Source organism: Acanthisitta chloris, unplaced genomic scaffold (genome assembly GCF_000695815.1).
Source record: "Acanthisitta chloris isolate BGI_N310 unplaced genomic scaffold, ASM69581v1 scaffold13381, whole genome shotgun sequence".
Lineage (NCBI taxonomy): Eukaryota > Metazoa > Chordata > Aves > Passeriformes > Acanthisittidae > Acanthisitta > Acanthisitta chloris.
In genome coordinates, this window is record NW_008655567.1 from 17,767 (window position 1) to 38,886 (window position 21,120).

Below are 21,120 nucleotides of genomic sequence, written 5' to 3' on the forward strand. Positions count from 1 at the left end.
TGATGGTCCTTCTTTGGTTCTTACCTCTGTCGGGAAAACCAAGTTATATTTAAGAAGATAAAAATCAAATACTTGCTTAGCATTCAAAAGTGGCATTTAGCTCGCATAGGTGATGCTTTTGGTTCTTATGCCAGCTTTGTTGATCTGGGACTAAATTAGAAAATAAACTCTGAATTTCTTTGGCTTCCCTAGCATTGGGCTTGTTGAATCAGTGTGAAAACTTGCTTTGGAGAAGTCAGATATATGGTGAGAAAATCTTTTCCCAGTGCCCTTATCTGAAGTTCAGGGAGCTCCCTGAGACAGCCAGTCTCACATGGAGAAGAATCTGCTCTTTCAGGGAGAGCAAGAAGAGTAAAATGTGTTGATGCCTGCAGCCATACTTCGCTCTCCTGCAGCAAGGTTCAGAGAAACCTGTCTGCATTTCAGCAGTGGAAAAATGTGTGAGGAGAAAACACAAGCCATTATTTCCTGCAATAGTAGAGTGGTCAATAATAAAAGAGAGAGATAAATCCACCATTTGATGTTTCTGGATAGGTCACAGGAGGAGGTGAATTCACTCCCAAAGTGGATAAAGTCTAATTCCCTGTATTTATTCTTTCAAACTGTTTGAAATTCTTAATTGGCTCCTACCACTGTTTGTAAGACAACATCTGTAAGGACAATACCAGCTGTACCTGATTTATGATTCACATGTTATAACCCCATAGCCACTCCAACTGTATTTGACTTAAAAGTATAAGGCAGAGATTGTGTTTCCTCAGAGAAAGCTGGAACAATGCTCCCACCTTGCTCTCACAGACGGTATGAACATAATTTTGTTCTTTCTTTTCCTGCTATTTGCTGCTTCTCAAGTGCATATGTCCTTTTCCAAATCAGACACCACTTTCCAGCATACTTATGCTTTTCCAGGGCGATCCCTTTACTGGAAGAGTTTTGCCTACCCTCTAGTGGGGATTTGAATTATGGCACAGCACGCAGCAGTACGGGAGGCCGGAGCCCCTTGGGCACAGCCTGGAATTACTGCACGATCATGGTGTTTTCAGCAAAGACGATGCCCCATTCCTGTCCTTCCACTCAGGAATCCCCAAAGATTCAGGTTTACATTTTGGGAAAAAGGATAGGGACAATGTCTGCTGGGATTTTATTATTGTAGAGGGACAGATTTAGATTTTCACTGGTGTTTGGTGGCCAAACATTTAGGTCTGATAAGCAAGTACAGCTGTATTAATCATGTTAAGTCAAAGTGAGGATGTAAATTTAGAAGATGCATGCTAAATCTGAATCTTAACTCCATTTTTCCTTCTGCCAGTAAAAGAAAAGTGTTAGTATCTGTACCTGAAGGCAGAACATGGGCTGCTGGATCTGTATGAGTGTCTGCTGGGTAGGGGCCTGGTCCCAGCTCTGACACATGTTAGCTGGACCCATGTGAGTGAGAGCATTGGCATCCACACATGGTGAGTAGTGCTACCCTTCCCCCTGGCTGAAGGAAGCTGGCTAGTCATTTCTTACGTTTGCACCCCATGGAGAAAGGTTTCCCTATACACTGCTAGTATTTCTTCTCAACCTCCAAGTTTTCAAATACTTGATAGAAGCCTGTAAATGGGATGAATACAGCTAATTACTGGCTCCTGGCCAAGATCACACGCAGTGGTAGCCAATTAACTTTGGTGATAAAGAACAGGTCCCCCTAAACCTGTTCTGAAGGAAAACAGAAGTGCTCCTTCCACAGATACAGAGTATTAATCTGGGGATGAACCAGGGCCTGAGTAGTGCAGACACTGCTCTAACTCAACTTTTATTACTGAAGTGCCACCACTGAGCAATCAAAACTCCCTTGAAAATCTTACTCTAAGTCTAAAATGCACTTTGTAAAGGCTCTGGGCTGAGAACTGATCTCTTCCCTGCTTGGCTGCTAATTTGCTTTGTGACTGGAGGCAAGTCACTTAACTCCCCTGTGCCTCAGTTTCATCACCTGTAAAATAGGGGTGATATATAAATATCTCAGAGCAGCTTACTAGCAGAAAGGTAATGTGAGGAAACTCCTGTAGGCAGGTGCTGCTGCCTTGTCTGTTAACTTCCTGTTGATAAAAAACATCATGAAGTGAAGGGAAAAGGGAATTTTCAAAAAGATTTATTACTTGAAATTGTTGCACAGTGCATTTGTGTGCCACTGTCTGCTAGGTCTTCTTCATTATTGCTGAGGCCATAAGTGATTGGGCCAGCCTGGCTCACTCAGTGGAAAATTGCCCCTTTGGGATCATTTGGGGCTGGAAATAAATCCAGCCATAATGCTTCCCCACTTCATGCCATTTGGGGCTGGAAATAAATCCAGTCATAATACTTCCCCACTTTGTGCCAAGTGGCCTCCTTTTTGCCGATCTTAACAGATCTGTAACCAAAACAGGAGTTTTTAACTTGGATACCCTTTGATAATACTTGGGACACAACAACTCCATGTAGTGCTGCAGACTGGGGGAAGAGTGGCTCTAGTGCTGTTCATCAGAAAGGGACTTGGGAGTGCTGGTGCACAGCTGGGTCAGTAGGAGCCAACAGTGGGCACAGGTGGCCAAGAAGGCCAGTGGCATCTTGGCCTGTATCAAGGACAATGTGGCCAGCAGGACTAGGGAAGTGATCATCCTCCTGTACTTGGCATTGGTGAGGCCACACCTTGAGTTCAGTTTTGGGCCCCTCACTTTGGAAAGAACACTGAGGTGCTGGAGAGAGTCCACTCAAGGGCAGTGAGGCTCATAAAAGGTCTAGAACACATATCGTATGAGGAGCAGCTGTGGGAATTGAGTTTAGTCTTGAGAAGAGGCAGCTCAGGGGTAACCTCATTGCTCTCTACAGCTACCTAAAAGGAGGTTGTAGAGAGGTGGGGGATCGTCTCTTCTGCCATGGCTGCAGTGAGAGGACTAGAGAGAATGGTTATAAGCTGAAACACGGGAGATTCAGATTAGTTGTTATAAATAATTTTTGCACTGTTAGGGTGTTCAGGCACTGGAATAGATTTCCCAGGGAGATGGTGGAGTCACCACCCCTGGAAGTGTTTCAGAGGTGTCTGGATCTGACGCTGGAGTATATGGTTTACAGGTTACAGCAGAGTGGCAGATTAATGGTTGGACACAATGATCTTGGAGGTCTCCTCCAACCTTGATGATTCTGTGAGGCACCCACAGAGAAGATGTTTTCTAGCCCTGTCAGCTGCAGGTTCAGAGCATCACTTTGCACAGTGCCTGGCACCATGAAAGTCCTTGAAAATTGGAGGAGAGATGTGAGAATATCACTGGGTGCTCTTGTGGTAATACTAAAATACCTTGTCAACAAAATAACAATTCTTCCAGAAGCACAGGAGTTGTCTTGAAAGGGCCCTGGGATACAGCCAACTAGCTTGTGCTGATTAAGGGCAAATGGAAGCTACAAAGACTTTAGCAGGACTATTAAAAGGGACAAAATGTATTTCCTGATCACTTTTCTGAAACAGTGATGGGCCTTAATCAACAGGCTGGATGCAGTGAAGGAAGAGAGAAGGACTGAGTAACTTGCTATCAGGTTTGCTAGCTTCAGGAGCAGGGAGAATGCTGGAAATACAACTGCATTTAATAAAATCACATGAAGGAAGATATCACCAGAAACTATACCTTCTACCATGCTTTATTAGTATTCAGTATGGTATTACCTGTCTGTGCATAAAGTTGCATTCCTTTCTTCTTCACCTTATCCTCTTGCACAATTTTACAAAATTAAAGGGACTCCATAAAGTAATTTGGAAAACACACCTTTCCAAACACATGCTTAGAGCTTTGTTTTCCTTTCAAGAGTGAAGAGCATCACTGGTACTATAGCTTCCAGGCAGTCACCTCTCTTTTTGTTTAGAAACCAATGATATTAACCATTTTGGGGTGCAAAGAAATCAAGGAGTGATCTTAGAAGATAACACACCTTATAATTCGAATTACTTTTAAGGTTCTAGGAATGATAAATCAAAGCTACTGTGCATTATACTTGACTGCAGCAGCCCTGAAAAATCATGTTTCCTCTGTGTGTTTCAAAAAATCAGCATTTCAGTTTTCAGTTTTATTTTGGAAAGACATGCAGCTCAGTTTACCAAGTTTAATTTTCTCCTCCTTTCCTCCAAAGTACAGCTCTCACTAAAAGCAGGAATTTAACTTTTTCTTCTGCTTTAGGAGGCACCCAGCTCACTCTGTCCTCTACCACAGCACCCTGTAGGTTAGGGCATCAAGTCAGATAGATGCCTTGGTCAAAATTACTGCTCTTTTCCAGTCACTATTTAGAAAACAGGCCTTGAAATAAATTTTCTTTAGTGTAAACAGTTTTCTTCCCCTTCTAGACTCAATTGTGTGGCCTTTACATTGAAGTGGCATCAGCTGACGACTTCAGTGCTGAATGCTCCTACTATCACAAAACATAAGGGAGCTTTAGGGGAACACACAAAGTATTTTCTTTTACATCTCTTCTTCTTGTCTGTTGTCAGGGAAAGGCAAATTGAGTTTGGAGCTGGTAGGAGTTGAACAGTGATATGTTCATTTGTTGTTTGCTGCTTTAAAGTTTAGGTTTACTCAACCCGCATTTTCAGAGCAGAAAATATTGACAGATGGAAGCAGTCATTCAAAGTTTATTCTGCTCACTTAGCCTTATCAGCAAGATGACAGCAACAATGTGAGGTCTAAATGACTCAGTGGTGAGCCTGGCACTACCCTCCACTTCGTGTGGTGGTAGTACTACTACTGTGGATTTACGTTGTACAGCTAGTGCAGCAGCATCCCAACTGCATATGCTATTGCATCAGGATAAAATTACAGCCTTCTGTCACATCATATCCCACACAGACAATTGTAAGAGTAGACCATTCTCAAGCTATTTTAGCCTTTCTCTCTATGAGCTGTTTACCAAGCTATTCATTTTCATGCTACATGCAGGCTGCTACACACTCTCTTCTTAGGCATTCAGTACAACATGGAACTGCTTGAAAAGCAGCCAGATGCAGCCAGAGTAGGACAGAATTTGTGAATTCTTTTTGATGCAGAACATTGCAGTCAGTAATTTTGCTCTCTGGGAGGTTCAAGTATGAGGAGGGCCTTTTGGCTTTCATTTCTTAAGGGAACACATAAACTGGGGAGAAAAGGAATAAAATTGCTGATTGCCTTCCTGGACAAACAAGGATAGAAAATAGCTCTGCTGCAGTCTGTGACAGTACATGAATCACTGTGGAGATTCGCCATGTCTATGAAAACATCTGGAAATTCCAAAATTTCATCTTCAGAATCATCAGAGTTGACATGCCCTTGAGAAGCTTACCTTGCAAAGTTATTCTCTTGGTCCCTCTGTGATCCCAGGCAGAGAGCAGCCTGCTGGTAGGTACTCAAACTAACATGACTGTCCTTGCAGATAAACCTACTAGAGACTTTTGATAGAAACCTGGTTACTGAAGCATAACTATGCTGTGAATTAGCCTGCAATAGTGTAGTAATTCATGTAGCTATGTTGTCACACTGAGTACAGAGCTTGGAAAGTGTCTCCTGTTTACTGCAATTGAAGCACTTATCCTTGTTTCAGTAGCAAACTTAACAGCTGCTAAAAATAGAAGCTATAGAGCTTCACAGTAAGCAAAATAAATGAATCACATAAGATAATGATCTCTCAGTCCTGCAGAGCACCTTGAATGCTTTAAAAGTGCCTGCATTAAGGTTGAGCTTTTCTCCTTTTCCAGACCTAGACATGCTATTGCAAGATGTGACTAGCCTTCTCCTGGAGGTTCTTTCCCACTACCAGCAAAGCTCTCAGGACCATTCCCTAATCTACTTCAGCACCTTAAAATCAGCTAGTTTAGCCCAAACTAAATGAAGAGAGGTGGTGGACAAGCAGGTGAGACAGGAAGAACGCAACCAAACAACAGCTATGGTAAGGAAAGATAGGAGGAGGCAAAAAGGTAGCCAGCCCCTCTCCAAGTCACTGAAACTATGAGACTGTCACTCTTGCTGTTACAGCATTCCCTAATCTACTTCAGCACCTTAAAATCAGCTAGTTTAGCCCAAACTAAATGAAGAGAGGTGGTGGACAAGCAGGTGAGACAGGAAGAACGCAACCAAACAACAGCTATGGTAAGGAAAGATAGGAGGAGGCAAAAAGGTAGCCAGCCCCTCTCCAAGTCACTGAAACTATGAGACTGTCACTCTTGCTGTTACAGATGGAAAGCCTTGAACACTTCCATTTCACACTTTTTACCTTCTGCTGCTTCATTTTATATTGTATGTGTAGTTATATTGCTGAGCTTCTGCTTGTGTGTGATAAGCTCCGCTTAGGCTTGAGCAAGAAGAGCTTCTGAGAACAAGAATTAAAAATGCTCTGACAGAGGAAAAAAGATAATTTTTAATCTACTCCTTCAGATGTATATGTGTAAGTGGTCAACACATCCTGTGCTTTCACTGATGTGGAAGAGGAAGAGAATTTGCGTAGCATGTTTGTACTTATTGCCCATGTTGGACAATTAGAATGTTATGAATCTATGCCAGAAAAGATTTATTTCACGTGAATCAACTTGTGCATTTCTGTAACTTGTAGTTTTGAATCAACAATGCATATGTGAAACCAGGTAGCTTGACCATGACTGGTCACCATCTAGTGACAAGCCATAAAATTTGGATTTTGACACCAGTACAGAAGAGGAAAAATTAAAATAGACAACTTGTCAAAAGGCCTGTGGCACTGCTTCTGAAAGATGTATCTGGTGGATGAGCCTTTAACAGAGTATTTTAAATATTCACAATGCATCTTAAATACTATGGAGTCATGAATCACTGTTTCTCCCATTTAGGTGCTTGTGTGCACTGGGGCACGGTGCTAACCTGCGGCAGGAGCTGGGGCTTTGCCAGCAGCGTGCTGCTTGCTGCCAGCCAGCTGCCTGCCCGAGGCTCCTGAGAGCCATGGCAGTGTGCTGGGATGAGCTCTGTCACTGGTGATGCTTCCAGGCACCACTCGTTTTGCTAGCACCAATGTTACAGGCCGTGTATGCCTAATTGCAGAACCTCATGGCCCAAAGGGCCCTCCAGAGGCTCAGCAGGCTTGTGTCCTTCTTGCTCAGTGTCTGGATAGCCTGCTCCTAAAGACATACTGCACTGGAGACTTCACTTGTCCTTACCAGGGCTCCATCACCTATCCTGACAGTCTTTCTCAATATCCGCCCTTGAAGGAGTTGAATACCATTTGGGTTTCTGTCTGGTTCCTTCTCCTAGATTGTTATGCTGTGTGCTCTTACCACAGTCCTCTCATCTGTGCCTTCCCTGAAGGGCAGCCTTCAAGGCTGGGCACAGTGTTCCAGCTAGGAGAGTAACAGCTCTGCAAAAGGTGTAAGAGCTGCCACACAAATCTCACACATGATATTCTTATTTATGCATCTGTCCTTTTTGCCACAGCAGACACCATCAGCATGCTGAAACTGTCCAGCCTGTGATTCACAGGAACCACAGATCTTTCTCTGCTAAACTGCTAACTGCTACCTAAATATTTTTATTTCTCCTTGTGTGCTTGTTCATTGTTTCTACTTAAATACAGAACTTTGCACCGGTCACTGTTTAATATCATCCTGTGTCTTTGCAGATCATAGTTGTAATTTGCAAACTTAATTTTGTCCTCTCAGCTTCAAGTAAATATGCAAATATAAGAACCAGATTTTATTTCATCATCCAGTTTGATAATGTAAACACTAAATATACCTAAACTCAGGACAGACTGGTCAAACCTCCACTCAATGGTTTCTTCTACTGATAGTAAATCACTAGTATCTCCAGTCTGAGCATACACTCTGGAACTAGCAAAAATAGTTTCCTACAGAGTGCTTCCTTAGCTTACACACAAGAAAGTCATCTCAGTGTCCAAATTTCTTCTGGAGTCAAGATATATGACATCATCTACTCCTTCATGTACAAGCCTGTTAATTGTACTAGAAAATCAGAATGATCTGGGATTATATATAGCTAAAAGATCCGTACTAGGTGGTGCTGGTACTTACCTGTAGACTAATATGGCTTGATTCCTTTTTCCCCCATTTCTTCCAGATATATATATACACACACACACACACACACACACACATATATATGCACTTGTATAAGTTCAAGGCCAGGCTGGATGAGGCTCTGAGCAACTCTGAGCATCTCTGAGGAAGATGTCCCTGCCCACATGAGGAAGGTTGAAAGTAGGTGGCCTTTAATGTCCCTTCCAACCCAAGCCATTCTATAATTCTATGATATATCCTTTTATATACACATATCTCTATCTATCTGTCTATCTATCTATCTATCTATCTATCTATCTATCTATCTATCTGTCTGTCTATCTATCTATCTACATCTCCTTGTATTCACCATGTATGTTGTCCTCTGCTATTCATCTCATACTTCCCTGGGCCAACTCCGAGAGTTCACCATTCAGTGCCCTATGCTGAAATTCATTGGGTCCACCCAATCTGAAAACATCTGATTTTTCTAGGAGCTTTCCAAGTATGAAATTCAGTGCTTTCAAGCAACTGTGACAATATCTGCTGTGTTTTGCTCAGGCTGTAAATAAACAAAGCACTACATCAGTGGCAACACTGAAATCAATGGAAGTTGTTTACATGTCCAGACTAAGCTCTTCATGTTTCTGTAATCAATAGCAAAGCCTGGAGCCAGAGAACCCTGCATTTCCCAAACATATTTGGAAACAGTCTGGTTGGGTGGTTTTAAATTTCACCTTTGAGGTGGCTTACAGTCTTTTATTTTCACTCCTCTTTCTTTGGTTGCTAAGAGAGGTGTACATAAACTTGCTCCTGAGACAGCTTTCTGACAAGTGCTCTATGGCAGGGAGAAGGTGAAGCCAGCTGCAATTCTTGCTATCATATCAACACAGCTGCCTTTGCAGGAGCTTGCAGCACCAGAGCCATCCAGGGTTTGCTGGAATTTTATTCAGGGAAATCCTTCAGAACTTTAATGTGATTTCTAACTTGGTCATATAATTTTTACTGGATGTGTTTGCTCTACTTACCTTGAAAAAGAGAGCATGGCCTGTGGGAAGTTACCTCCCAGCACGACATAGAGCAGTAGGTTGCTCCACGTGCTGAGTGCAGCCAGTGGCCGAGAGATGATGTAGGCAGAGTGGATTTGCTTCTCCATGTGAGAGCTGACTGGACAAAACCATAGTTCACCCTGCACCACCCAAATGATGTGGAAGGGGAGAAAGCACACATAGAAGACCACCAAGAGGATGACAGCAAGTTTTCAAGGCTTTTGTTTGTAGTGAGTCCATGTGTGAGGCCCAGTGGTCAAGGCACAAATGATAAGTGCATAGCACAGAGCCACCATCAGCCAGGGCAAGAAGAAGGCCAGGCTGGTCAGCAATCTGTTATGCCACCTGATTGTGCCTAGGCTCTCAGGCATAAGGATCTGTTTTGTATGTCTTTTGAGGAGATCAAGAAATTGGCAGGGCTGACAGCTCCTAGTGAGTTCAACCAAACAGTTGTGCAAGCCACCTCTGTCCACTGCTTCCTCTGGATTTGGGAGAACTTCACAATCACCACGTAGCAGAGGGTGCTGAAGCAGGTATGAGTTGAAATGGAAGCTGAAGTGGATGAACTTGCATATAAAATCACCAAAGATCCAGTGCTCTCCACTGGCATAGCAGTGCACCAGGAAGGAAAGGCTGGTGAGGAAGAGCAAGTCTGAGTGCCAGGTTCAGTATGATTGTGGTGCTGCTTTTCCAAGGCCTCATCTTGAAGCTGTAAACACAAACAGCAATGATGCTTCCTGGGAAATCCACCAGGAAGATGATGCTATACCTAATGGGTATTCTTCAGACCAAATTCCACATCAGTGGGGCTGGAAAATTCACCTTCAGTGTCTTGCCAGGTGATGGGTTTGGCTAAGTTGTCATATGTTGTGTTCATGTTTTCTCCTTAGCTCTTAAGGAAGAAAGAAATGTTTAGTGTTCACTGACAGATATGACCATCTTGTATCCCATTTAAAACAACTAATAATCAGGTATTTTCTTTCAGCTTCTCATCAGTACCACTATTAAAGTGCCTTTAATGAATAAGGAAAGACCTTGCTGCTTTGAGAAGAACCCAAATCTAGAGGCTTTTTACCATATCTGTATAGATCCAATTTTATTTTAAACTACCTCTTTTCAGGGTCTGCATGGGCACAATGAAGCTGTAATAAAAGGGATTCCTAGCCCCATAGCATATGATGAGTGTCCCCTGGCATATAAGGTTCACTTTCTGCTCTCATCAGGGGTCAAGAGGAGCAGAAGGACAAACTACTTGTGTTGTGCTACTGACCAAAACTATGGAGGGGAATGTCCAGAACATAACTGCTCCATAAAAGGTATTTGCAGCCTTGCTGGTTAAGTGAAAAAAAACCCAAAAGACAGAATCTTGAAATGTTTCCACATTCACTTTCATACCAAAGTTGATTAACATTTTTCTCCCTGCTCCTTGGAAACAACTGAAAGAGGAATAGTTGATTCTTTTAGTTCATTAACAAGATTGATTTTTCAAAGAAATTGGTTATTTTTAGGCTTGTCATTAGCTGCCATGTAAATTTCCATCCCTGTAAAATTTTTAAATGGTATTTTCCTTTGACTTCATAGGTAGGGGTTTTCTAAAGCATCAGAATCCATCCAACTTTGCAAAGCAGTCATTTTTAAGATACAATATGGGACTTGAGCAGTTTTTGAGGAAAATAAAGACAGCCCAGTATATCGTCTCTACAAGAGAAAATATGTGGCCACTGAACCACGTGGCAAATAACTGCTAGCATGGCATCCAGTAAGTGTATTTGTGTGAAGAAATGCCTTCTTTCTTTTAAAGTGGAGTAAATGTTCTGCTGTAAAAAAATGAAAAAATCCCGAGCACAATTTTTTTCCAGTGGAATGCAGCTTCCTACAGGGTGATGCTTGTCCTCAAATTACTGTGGCTTGGATCTGTTGAAATGGATCCTACTGAAACACATCATCTACTTTTTGTTCCACTCTGAGTTTTCTTGCTGTAGCTTCTATCCTCGCTCACTTGTGAGATCTCACAGAGACAGGCTGCAAGATTTGAACTCAGATTTGTGTAGAACATTTGGTTCAAACATATTTAAAACACTTTGAAAACTGAAGCTGGAGCTTGAGAAGATGAATGCCAAATGCTGCCAATTGTTTTCAAAGAGCAAAACAGCTTCAAACCTCTTTCTCATGGCTGAGGATGGTGCAGGGAGCTGAAGGGCATGGCTGGGTGCTGCTCCCCACATCACTTTCTTTGTGGTTTTGTAGGATTTTAATTTTGTCAGCAGCTTTTTTTACCACCAACCAGCTGCTGTTGCAGCAAACTATAGAGGCCAGAGAGCAAATACCTGTGATCACCAAAGATCACCAAGAGCATAGTAGTGGCACTCAGCCACTCCTAGTGACAGCCACACCGCCAAGGGGGCCAGACCACCCCCCCAAGCCCTGCACTGATTATGGCAACACAAAATGAGGACAACTATTGCAAGAAAAGCACATGAGTGTGGGGTCTTAGCTCTGAACTGCCCTAAGATTACAACAGGTTACAACAGGACCAAAGGAAGGCGACAGCAAGTCTTTGCTGTTGGCCTTATTATTTTGCTGCCTAAATTACAAACACAATTTAGGCAAAACTTAAATCTAATTAAGCAACAGTTTGTACTGTGGCAGATTTTATCACACTAAGTAATTGGCCATAATGGGACTTCTGCAGCCCAAGCTGAGGGCAAATGATATATGCTGTAGACACATAATGAACTTTAAATAAATTATCCAAGAGCAGAACTCGTAATAGAAGGGAACTAGATTATTGAAATAGAAACCCTCTTTCAGTCTTAACCATGGAGTCACTGCTTTATTACATGGTATTCTTTACTGTAACCAATTGATTGGAGTCACTTCAAAAAATGTTGTGATTGCATGTCTTTAATTGCAGTCACGTATAAGGGAAACTTGTCTGCTCCTGCATTGTGATAATTTAATTAGAGCCTGATGGAAATAAAAGCCAAATGGCTGCAGCCATGGCAAAGTAACCTAATGTCTATAATTGGACTATATTTCACACAGATGTGTTGCTGAATAAATTAAATAGGATTTGGCTTGCAGTGTTCAACTCTTCCACTGACTCAGATTTAAGAGACGCAAATGATATATTTAGGGATCAAGATGTAAGCCCTCCTTCCCCTACCCTTTATAATTCAGGGAGTTATTTCCATGCAGAAAGAGTATGTGCATTTAACTCGGGTATTGGATGCATCCCAGATAAGTTTAATTTGTTCCATGCTTCCATCATCTTGTAACCCTTTGTTCATCTGTCTCCACTTTGTTCTGCTTCTAGTTCATACCTTTAAATCAAATTATGCATACTCCAGCTGGCAGAGTTTGCTTTTAAATTCCACAGGTTTGTGCAGTGAGACTGTCTGGGAAAGCTGCAGCAACCCACTTGGGCTATTAGTCAGGTTGCAGAGACACTCTGCCTCTGTTCCCAGGTTTCTGCCAGGTGAAGGTGGCGTGAGCTTCACAGTGCTGAGAGACAGCAGCTCTGACCCCTCTCACCTACCTGCAGATTAGCTGCCATGTCCCTGTTGGCCACACCTGGGGCCATCCTGGAGTTTTCTGTCCCCTGGTCTGGCCTCTGACATCTGCTTGGGATGTGAGGACCTACCCTATGTCACTCTCAAAATCATTTGGGGCTGCCTGTAACCTGCCTGGTTGTTATGGTTGCTTCCAGCCCTCAGTGAGAGGGGCAACCCAGCTGCACTCAGGCAGGGAGAAGCAGCTGCACCTCAGTGCCCACCTGAAGGAATACCTGTTCCCAGAGTTCCAAAGTACAGTATAGGAGAGGGGGAACATGGGGGGAAAGGCTGAGGGAGGGCAGGGTTTTGAACTGGCTGGAGCTGCTCTACAGAGAGCTTGGTGGATGTTGGGCTCTGAGATCAAACCCTCAAGGAGGGTGGAGGCACCCATGCTCTCCAAACTGGGAGCTTGGTGGGATCAGCAGCCCCTTCTGCATAGATGGACCTGGCTATGAGAAGAGCAAGGATTGTGAAGCTGGGACTCAGACAGAGTCTGTGGCTGGGAGAGGTATCTAAGGCTGTGTACTTGTGAGGGCAACCCATCAGGAGGAGAGCTTTGCTTTGTTGGAGAAAGGGATTGTATGACTCTGCCAGGCAACTATCCTGACCATATTACATGGGTAATACACTTTTCAGCTGACATGATTTGTCCAGAGGTCAGAAGAAGCATAGGAAGTCAAACTATGTGTTTCCTTTGTGTGGAACAGGTTGCCCAGAGAAGCTGTGGATGCTCCATCCCTGGAAATGTTCAAGGCCAGGTTGGATGAACCTTTGAGCAACCTGGTGTAGCAGAAGGTGTCCCTGCCCATCGTAGGGGCAGTTGGAAGTAGATGACCTTTAAGGTTCCTTCCAACCCAAACCATTATGTGATTCAATTATTATGAAGTTCTACAGAGCCAGTATTTACAGGTTTTGCTTCATCTCTTCAACAGGCTTTGACTCTTGTGCTAACTGTTCTGCAATGACTTTCACCTTCTTTCAGATCCTTACGCCAGTTTCAGGCTTCTCTTCTTTTGAAAGAAAATAATTCCAAAAGCATAAGTATTCCAGATTTGATTTTGAATTAAATATTTGTAAACTTCTGTGAATAGGTAGGAATGTTATTATCTTGAGAGGGAAGTGTTTAGATGAGGCTGAAAAGAACTTGAATGTTTTCCAACACTGAACCTAATTTCAGATCTCGTTTGAAGCTATTATTTACTTTCTCATGATGATAAGAGATGTGAACCTGGAGACATGAGCAATTATGTACTGCATAATGTAAAGTTGAATCAGGCTCAAATTATTTACTAAATATAATTTTTAAAAAGATTGCATAACTGTCCTGTTTCTCTACCTGATGCTTTCAGTATTTGCCATCTTCACATTAACAACTTTCAGTTTATTGGTTGCACATAATCTATTCTCCTTAACTCTTTCTGGTATAAATTCGGTCACATCAGCCTGAACATGAACACTACTTTTGGACTCCTAAACACAAATATTCAGAAATAAACTGACAGTTGTTAACATATCCAGTTGAAAACACTTTTAACCATGTGACTAGCTACTGAGTGGTAGCAATTTCAGTACTCTGCATCATGGAAAATGTACATGCTACAAAGTGCATATGAGGAATCATGGAGAGACCAAGGGTGTGAAGCTGTATGGAGTCAGGAGTCCCAGTTTATTCCTACACACATAGATGTGCATTTGATTTATAAGTACCTGTAAATGTATAAAGGATATAAAGTTGTAAAATTTTTTTTATTAATTTTTGAGATTTATCTGCTCTGGTTTGGTATTTTGGAGTAAGAATGGATATTTCTCTGACATTAGAATTCAAATTATATTAAAATGGCATCATTACTTGAATACTTCATCTCAGGTTTAGTGTTTGTAGTTCATGAAAATATTTTGATAACTTGAGAGGAGCTGGAAAAGAGCTTCAGGAATAAATGGAGTATTGGGCAATGTTGTGACATGCTTTGCAAGACTTCTGAAGCTCTAGAGATTCTCTCTGGTTAGTGTATTTGAGAGCAGATTTAAACAGAAACAGGTGATAGCCATGATCCCATTCATGGGCAGGCTCCTGGCATCAGCATAGCTGAAGCTATGCCAATCCAGGTTGGCAGTGAAGCACAAATATTTCTTGGTGGGGATGGGCAGCTACTGAAACAATTCCCCATAGTAATATTGTAGATTCTTCAACTTTGGAATTTTAATACCAGCATTGAATGTCTTTGGCATAAACACTGGTACACACAGAGGACCATGAGATGATGCTGTCAGGCACCTTTGCAAGACAGATTCATAGGTTTTAAAGGCTAGAAGGACCTCTAGAAAACACAGTCTAAAGGGTTGTATCCCCAAGCCCTTGTATATCCAAGGCACAGGATTTAGCTCTGAATTCCCAGTAACTTGTATTTAGCACTGTTTAAAATTTTTAATACGTGGACAATCTTGATTTGACAAGAGAAGGAGAATCCTCTTACTCTTTCGATACTTTGTTCTAAAGATGAATTATGCCCACAGTTGAAATTATGTTTAGACTTTAATATGACTCTCTTGTTTGTACTTCCAGCCTTTCAACTTCTTCATGTGTGTCTCTGCCATAAAGAGAAAGTAGCCCATTTAAGCAATGGCTGTTTCATTTTTGTGGGAGTATTTCAACATACTAATCCAAACCCCTTTCATATTTCTTTCGGATTGTTTAGTATCTTAGGCATCCTGTGACAGCATTTGGGCTCCTCCAGCTGTTCTTCTTCCTGACATTGGCTTTGTAAGGTGGAACAGGAGGTCCTGCATCCTCTGTCCTGGGTTTCTGCATGTCAGACAATCTGGAGCTGAGTCTCTGCCCGTGGTACTAGACTCACAGAAACCCCAGGCATCCCCAGTGTGCATACACAAGTCAGCTCTGCACAAGCTACCTCATAGGATTCTGCTGAGGGGTGTCAAAGGCAGCCTGTTCTGCACACTCCACCCTCCCATGCCCTAACATTATCCTGCATCAGTCAGGGAATCCTGCCTGCTCCTCTCTCTCTTCATCCACTGATCACACAAGCATTGCTTCTTACCGTGCCTGGAGACCCAAGTGATGATTGTGGGCACTTTCTGTCCTGCCAGGGGGAGAGAGGAGAGATCATTGTATCCCTGACCTCTTAAAAAATCTAAAAATAGAGAAAATCTTCCCCTTCACCCCTTCCTGGTGGAAAGACAGGAATGTAAAGAGATGTACTGGACTAGGAAACCATCACCAAGGGCAGGAAAAGCAGACAGAAGAATTGCAATTAATAGAGTCTAAGAATCACCAAAAAAAACCCCATGCTGATGGTGCACCAGAACAAAGAATGTTATTCTGCCCACTTTTATCATATAGAGCAGAGCAAGGAAAGCTTCCACAGCATAGCCCTTGTCAGAGTGTCTCTCCTTCTTTTCAGGTGTGACTATGCTTCAGCTTGCTTCCAAAATATGTGTCATGGTCAAAGTGATTCAGTTGTCAGAAATTGCCTCCTTCTGTCAGAAAATAAATGGGATGGCACTGCTGTCTTTCCCAGCAAATCCCAGTTGCCTTTTTTCTCCTTAAAAAGAGATTTTCTTAAATAATTTAGTTACTTTGAATTCTTTGCTCCCATTTAGATGTTTGTTAGCATGTATTTTTACACAAATTCCACGTGATCCATTGTGTAATCTCCCTACAAACAGTTCTGAATAATTTTCCTGCTGTGCAAAGAATGTCTTTGAAATTATTCTAACTTTGTCATTATGTTTTGGGTCCCTTAAAACTGAAGATTTATAAGATGCTATCTGTCTTTTCAAGATTTCACGCTGACTGATAGGAGGCTTTCAAAAGTCTTACGGGCATCAGTGGGGTTGGATACTAATTGCCCTTGATTTCTCTAATAAATTCCTTCCGACTTCACTGACCACATGATTCCTTCCTGTTGTGCTTCTCCCCTCTGTCTTTTTTTCCAACAGAGAGTTTTTATATTTGCAGTTGAGACATTTCAAGGGCCTGACATTGAAATGCATTCACCAATTGTTATCAAGGTGACTTAAAACATGCACAAACTGTGCATATAACTTTTCATTCACACCCACAGCTTTTCCTTTGAGAAAAACTTTCCATTTCCTTTGATTCTGCACAGAATTCCCAGGGAGCAGCAGTTCTGTGAGCATTGCCAGCTTGGCAATTTTTACCACTGAAGTACCTACACCATGTGTTCTTCCGGCCATTCATTCCCCTTCCTGCACTGAGTACTTCCTTCCTGCACGCAGTGGGAAACCCAGACTGCTAAAATGTGATGCCAACACCTCCATTTCTTTCTCTTTTTCTCATTTTTTGCCCACAGGGCAGTACCAGAGTGACTGCAGCACCTATCAGGGTAGATGGGTACATGCTGGATGGATCCACACCCTTCATGTGCATGGCAGCTCTACATGTCAGACATGGATACTCCAAAGACATACGTTTGTTCCCAATTTATTTTCCCACATGTTTTGAAGAATTGAAGAATGCCAAAAAATAGCCATGAGGCCTTGTACAGCAAGATAGGAAATTGGTACATTATTCTTCAGTATGTTTTATTCGCAGTACTTTTTCTTTCTTTAAATTCGGTGGCATTGTAGTGCCATGGCAAATTATGCAACTGCTGCAGAACATATATTGCAGGGATGGGTTCTCATATCACACCTGAGGGCCCAAAGTCTGTGTTTTAACTAGAAATTCATATTTCTTGGTTTTATTCTCTGCTTTCACTTCAAGAGTTTGACTTTTTTTCTATCTGTCTCTGGCATGGCATTGAGAAAAATCTGCTGCCTTGTTTTTACTATACCTTGTTGCAGGTTTTCAGGGTGTATGTTCTGCTGAGCTTGGGTGGTACTGATGGATCTTTCTGCAGCTCAGTTGAGTCTTGCAGTTATTTCCTCATTCTCTTTCGCTTTACTGAGTTTGCAGTGAGAGTTACATTCCCAGTTCATAGCAGTTAAGGACAAACCTGCTGCTGTTTTGTAGCTGCACAGGTCCTGTTTAGGCAAAACAAGAGCAGCATGAATGTGGAAAGGCAAGAAGGAGAGAGTGGTAGGCAACAGAGAAACCGGGAAGTAAAGTATCAAGCTCAGTGGGAAGGGATGAAGATGAGGCTCAGGAAGCCTGTAAGATCTCATGCTGTGTGAAGACTAACTCAGGCAAAAATCTAAGATTGCCATGGCTCACCTTTGCCCTTATGTCCTCTCATGCTATTGGTTTTGAGTTGCTAGTTGTAGTGCTTTGGTCATGTGTGCCTTGGCTTTGGGACTAACAATTCCAAATTTCAAGAAGTTTGGGCGAGTGGATAATATTTACTAAAATACTGTCTCTCATTCATTTTACCTGAATAAGGACTGAATACCTGAGGGTAGAAATGCAGAGAATCTCGTTCCACCCATGTCTCTGCAACCCGAGGCTTTCGACCAGAGCCGCATCAGCTCTGGGCTGCTGGTGCCAGTGGACAGTAGATGTCACTCTTGCCTAACGTATAGAATCACGGACCAGTTTGAGTTGGAAGAGACCTTTAAAGATCATCTAGTCCAACCCCCCTGCAATTAGCAGGGGCATTTTCAACTAGATCAGACTACTCAAAGCCCGATCTAGCCTGATCTTGAATGTTTCCAAGGATGAGGCATCCACAGCTCCTCTGGGCAACCTGTTGGTTTCTCTACTGAGATGATGTATCCTTTTAAAGTATGTATGGGGATGAGGGAAGGGTGATTGCTGAACATAATTGCTACTGAGTGAAAACTTTATTTTCAAACAAACAGATGTCTACATAAAGGACCACAGCTTTTATAAGGTCATAGAATGATTTGGGTTGGAAGGGAACTTTAAAGACAATCTAGATCAACCCCTTTGCCATGGCCAGGGAGACTTTTCACTAGACCAGGTTACACAAAACCCCATCCAGCCTGGCCTTGAATGCTTCCAGGGATGGGGTATCCACAGCTTCTCTGGGCAACCTGTTCCAGTGCCTCACCACCCTCTCAGTAAAGAATTTCTTCCTAATATCAAATCTAAACCCATTCTTTTTCAGTTTAAAATCATGGCCCCCTGTCCTATCACTGTGTGCCTTTGTAAATCGTTCTCCCACATCTTATAAGCTCCCTTTAAATATGGAAAGACTGCAACAGGTATCTTCAGACCCTTATTTTTCATAGGCAAAGCATTGTACCTACAATTTGTTCTTAGCCCCTAAAGAAACATATATGGAATCCCTAATGAAAGGTATCTTTCTGGTGGGGTTTTGGTACATTGGTTTGGTTTTGTTGTAGCTCAGTCTTTGAAATGTGTGTTGGGAACCTTCTGAATTATGCAGAACTGTCCATCTCATTAAAAACTTGCCATTTTGATGCATTAACCAGTGAAAACCTATTATTAAATTTAAGTACTGAGGGGCAGAAGGAGAATTTCTGGGCCATCCATCTTAGGGATGAAGAACAAACCAAACTCACCCCGATAGCTGTGATAGTGTGTGGCAGTAGGAGGCTGCCAGCCTGGGCCATGCAGGCAAACCTGCATTCCTTTCTGCTCAGTAGCATTCTAGCAGCTGTGCAACCACTTCATTGCAATTATCCCTCCAGCACAAAGGGCTGGAGCTTTCAAAAGGCTGCAGAGAAATTCACACCACAATCGAGTGTGTCAGGATGTCTCACTTATTTTTTAACAACATATTCAGAGTCCCTTTGAGACCAGCCCCTTGGGAGATCAGACCAGTACCCACGCAAGGGTAAAATGCCTGTCAAATTGCAACTTGTGGGAATACTTGTGCTATTTGGTCCTTTTTCTCAGTAAGTTAAGAGCCAGATTCCCTGGAAACAAAGATTAGTTGCTCTCACAGGGATGACAGCTCTCACTGTACCTCAGTAAACTTCATTTTTCAGCAATGTGTGGAAATCACAGTAATTTCTGACTTCCTCTAGGGATCTGGCTGGTGGTCTTCTGTCAGAATCAGATGCCATCTCAAGTAAAGGCCATTTTACAGACTTTTCACATAAGATAATTTCCCTACCAGAAAAGAAAAATCGGTTGTTTTAATATAATATCTACATAAATGCTTTCAGTTGTGTCTGGATTCCTAGAGTTTCACTGCACAGACCAGAAGGTGTTTACAAAGAGAGGCACTAATTTTCTTCATTATTAATGTCTGCTGTGGATATGAGATTTCAAGAGCAAGACAGAATGGAAGGATTATGCAACTGGGACATCATTTGAGAGAGATGTGGAAGGTAAGATTTTTCACCAGTAGACATCTGCCACAGATTCCTTTCCTTCTGAGAATCCCACTCTACACTCACTCCAACAGAGGTCTCAGTCAAGCATTAAATGCTTGTTTTTAGAAGAATCTTTCAAAAAATCTAAGATTTATCAAATTAGCAGTGTTATTAATAACTCTAGTGAAGACAGTGACAAGGATGTATGTCAGTCTGGCACTTCTTGAATTTCTCTAGAGGAAGTCAATGTACAGCTTTTTTCAGTGAGTCATATCCACCTAAGTGATTATGCAAAATGAAGGTAGTGTGTCAGGAGAAAAAAAATAGTTTGCAAGTGTCTAATTAAACCAAGGGGTTTAGGTAACATGAAGGGAAACCTCATGGAGCCAACATTACTTGGGAATAGTATTTGGCTGAAAAAGATCATTTGAAAATAGGATGCTTTCATGGATGAGACACAGAGAACAACAACCTGCAGTGGCTCTGGATAACTGTGGTTTATTAAAGAAACAAGCAGTTTACTTTCTGAGGCACCCACTCCCTGCTGGCCCCAGCACTATGGCCACAAATTCCCACTATCAGTCTCAGCAGGGTGGTGGCTGCTGACCTAGGACAATCAAGCAGAAAGTCAGGTTTGTTCCTGCTGTGCTGCTGCTCTTCGTTAACAGTCTGAGGCATCATGGGCTGCAACCTATCTGGTCTCCTTGATCTTCCCTCACTGCTGGGTTAGTCCTTCAGGCAAGATATTTGCTTTAATTTTTCCAGGCTTCCTTCTTCTTTCTGACACTGGCACTTCACTTTGGGAGGCCCTCTCATCACCACCAGCTCTTCTTTCCATCACCCTGAGCCTAATTTTCCCTGTTGAAATTGTCTGTGTGCAGAAGCACAACATGTGATCAATCTCCTAATTGAAGGGTTCATCTCACATCTATTTGTTAACTGGAGGATGTGCCATGTTTGGTCAGATCAAGTGGGGTGAAAATTTACAACCAGCACATACCAGTTGCAGCTGGCAAGCAGCAAGCTTTGACTTGAGAATGTAAAAAATTTACACCCACACAACATGTCTACCCCAAGTTTTCTGCTGCTTGTTTGAATTCATGATTATTTTTTCACCTTGTTCTTGTTTTGTCAAGCATAGAAACTCAGGATACCTATTTTTTGATCCAAGATTTGACACCAGGTTTGCTATGTTCTGAAGACATGGTAATGTCTTCATCCTTAAGAAAAACAAAACAAAACACCCACAACCCTCCTTTGGAGGCATAGACTCGCACTTGAA

General features: G+C 42.3%; 1 pseudogene; it reads right to left on the reverse strand.

Moving 5' to 3' along the window:
- LOC103811026 overlaps positions 1-9,937 on the reverse strand; it is a 17,533-nt pseudogene extending 7,596 nt beyond the window's left edge.
- Between the last annotated feature and the right edge of the window lie 11,183 nt (positions 9,938-21,120).